Genomic DNA, 3,716 nt, shown 5'->3' with positions numbered 1-3,716 from the left:
TTAACAGTTTCACACAACAAACAGAATCTCTTTCAAGTTAACAATTTCACACAACAAACAGAATCTGTCTTTCAAGTTAACGATTTCACACAACAAACAGAATCTCTTTCAAGTTAACAATTTCACACAACAAACAGAATCTGTCTTTCAAGTTAACAATTTCACACAACAAATAGAATCTCTTTCAAGTTAACAATTTCACACAACAAACAGAATCTCTCTTTCAAGTTAACAATTTCACACAACAAATAGAATCTCTTTCAAGTTAACAATTTCACACAACAAACAGAATCTCTTTCAAGTTAACAATTTCACACAACAAACAGAATCTCTCTTTCAAGTTAACAATTTCACACAACAAACAGAATCTCTCTTTCAAGTTAACAATTTCACACAACAAATAGAATATCTTTCAAATTTGTTGTGTGAAATTGTTAACTTGAAAGAGATTCTATTTGTTGTGTGAAATTGTTAACAGAATCTCTTTCAAGTTAACAATTTCACACAACAAATAGAATATCTCTTTCAAGTTAACAATTTCACACAACAAACAGAATCTCTCTTTCAAGTTAACAATTTCACACAACAAATAGAATCTCTTTCAAGTTAACGATTTCACACAACAAATAGAATCTCTCTCTCAAGGTGTTCTTTAAATGAATAATATCCTCTCCCAATAAACAGAACTTTTGTGGACATACCAACAATTACAAAGTTAATTATTGACAAGGTTTCAAACACTTATTCTAGAAAACGTTAGGTTTACTGAGGAGCACTTAACAGTGTGTCTTTATTTAAAGTGTGCACATTTGGAAATCTTTCATCTAGCTCTTAGTAACGCCACAGCGGAATGTAAGTATTATTAATTAATCGGACCTCATTTTGCAGGCAGTTTCTACCAGCACAATAAGAAAGCGAAAGATCATCAACCGATTGCTGTTAATCATCTCCTGTTGGGGAAGAAACCGTTAATAAGAAAACAGAAACAAGCAGTCAAAACAACTTTCAATCTGAAAAATCCTTTGTTGAAACAAAACAGTGGTCAACGAAATCGCCACCATAATCTCAAATTCACTGGAAGTACCCGAGCTAACGTAGTTCTCCATGAATCTGGTCAAACATTGACGTGGGAACAAGCTAAAAAAGAGAAAAGAAAACATCGTGTTACTATGGAAACAGCAAGGCGACAGCTTCTTCATAATATTCCTCACACGGTTGAAGGAAAGACAAGGGGGATGAGACGGGAAGAAGTGGATTTTGAGAGCATTGCAGAAAAAGATCACAACGAAGAGAGCGAGAGCAGTAGTTCCACCGAACTGTGTGATGAAGACGCGCCCGAAGCGTTCAGTGATTACTCATCGCCTGAGATGGGTCGAAAAGTAAATAATTCCGAAGTTTCAAACGCACTAGAGCCACTGCCTAATGGTAAAGTGTTTTCATCAGCTCGTAATCTCACTGATGTGTCGGTGAGCAATGAAGAAGGTGACCTTTTCTCAGAAGTTCTGAGGAAGAAAGAAATTTCTAAACATCAACAAACAAAAGATGAAAGTGACTTCAATACAGTAGAAAGTAACAAGTGCACTAAAGACAGTTTAACTAAAATAAATACAAACAATATATGCATCGAAGCTATTCATAAAAGAACTGAGCCATCTCGGAGTGAAAGGACTCTATCAAGTCTTCCACCAAAAATACCGTTTCCTTTCGGTAAGGCACAGGACCCAATCCCCGAATACGCAGCTGTACAGAAAGAATGTCAGCTGAAGACACTGTATGCAAACCCAGAACACTCTCGAATTACTGGCTCTAGCACTATTCCTGTTATTCTGCATACGAAACCCGTCGCCACCGTTTCACAAGAGACGGATACGAAACCCGTCGCCATTGTTTCACAACCGACGGATACGAAACCCGTCGCCATTGTTCCACAACCGACGGATACGAAACCCGTCGCCACTGTTCCACGACAGACGGATACGAAACCCGTCGCCACCGTTTCACGAGAGACGGATACGAAACCCGTCGCCACTGTTCCACGACAGACGGATACAAAACCCGTCGCCACCGTTTCACAAGAGACGTATACGAAACCCGTCGCCACCGTTTCACAAGAGACGGATACGAAACTCGTCGCCACTAAGCAATCTCTATTTGAAAGAAGACAGAAACGGTCAGCAAGCGAAGAACGCGCGAATGTGTCTTTTGTTGTGCCAAATTTAAGAGTTGACAAAGAAGAAGCGAGAACATTACGATCCGTATCTCAAAGCAGTGAAAGAAGATTTATCCCTAAGGAACAGACGACAGAGAGACTCGCTTTTACTAGATACCAATCTTCTTCCTTACCAAAAGAAGTCACCATCGAACGATGGGCAGATTCTCCAGATTCATCCCCGAAACGTAGCCCAACAAAATCATCTCAATTTAGTTCTTTCCCTGCCCTTTGGAGAAAATCTAACAAAGAATTTGACGGGAAATTCGTCGTGTGCAATGCAGACGATAAGCTTAAAAACGAGCATAAAGACTTTTCGAACGTCGTCCGTCCTTCGAGGTATTATAAGTATTCAGAAAAACACTGATAACAGAACAAATATTAGGCACCGCCACGCTTCATAGTCGTAGCATATTAGTAGGATGTGCCGAGGAGTTGCGTCTGGGATCAGGATGTTCTATTCAGCGCAATTCGTAGATTTGTAAGCCTAATTATATCACTGACAGTTTCCAACTTATTTTAAGTAATGATAATTTTCCTTTATAATAATAGAAAAACTCATACTTGGGTTATTATTATTGGAGAGGAAAAGATCGTTAAAATAGAGAATTATGATAAAGATTTTCAGGTTTATTGAACAAAACATAGTTACTAAGCTATTATGTATTGTAAAAATGCTGATTTATTTATTTGGTTTCATTGTCTGTATGTGGCCTTTTTCTTATGAGGGTATTTAGTCTGAAAGTACTTTTAAGTCAAAAGGCTATGGGTTTTTATTTCTGTTATTATCAAAATATATCGTTGTATTTTACTAGTAATTACCAGGCTGCCCATCAGTATATTCAAAAACAATCGCCCCCCTATTAGTAAAAAAAAATAAATAAATATATATATATATATATAGGTGTGTGTGTATGTTATGAGCATGAAATAATTTAACACTTAAAATATTACATATACGTTAATTAGAGAGTTAATTAATAATTAAGATACTTCAAATGATGAGAAAAACATTAAAAATCACTGTATATAAAACTCGATAAAAAAATTATTCTTAGGCATGATTTTGTCAAAGTACGCTGTCATTAGTTAAGCCTAATATCCATACGATGAAAGGTCTCTGCTCAAAACTAGTTTTGTTTTAGACCTTATCAGTCTTTCCTTTTAAGGAAATTTAAGACACCCGTGAAGAGGGGATAACAAAAATAGAGTTTCATTAAACGCTCGAAGCTTAATACCAATGTGTTAAGTTTTCATTTTTCACCTAGTGTTTAGCTTATGTACTTGTAATCCGAATTTTAACTTCCACATTACATATTGTCGTATTACGCGATCATCTGGGTTCGTGACTAACCATCGCGCTAAAAATGAGGTCGCGTTACAGTCGATTTCAGCATCAAATATTCCCCCGCCCACCTGCTGACGTGTTTTGTGTAGTTATGCGGTCTAATTTTCGATTGATGACTTTTCTAAATTACTGTAACCTAAGTGAATTAACTTTCATTTA

This window comes from Limulus polyphemus, unplaced genomic scaffold (assembly GCF_000517525.1).
Source record: "Limulus polyphemus unplaced genomic scaffold, Limulus_polyphemus-2.1.2 Scaffold11408, whole genome shotgun sequence".
Taxonomy (NCBI): Eukaryota; Metazoa; Arthropoda; class Merostomata; order Xiphosura; family Limulidae; genus Limulus; species Limulus polyphemus.
The sequence above is the reverse complement of the archived record's forward strand: the minus strand, read 5'-3'. Positions refer to the sequence as shown.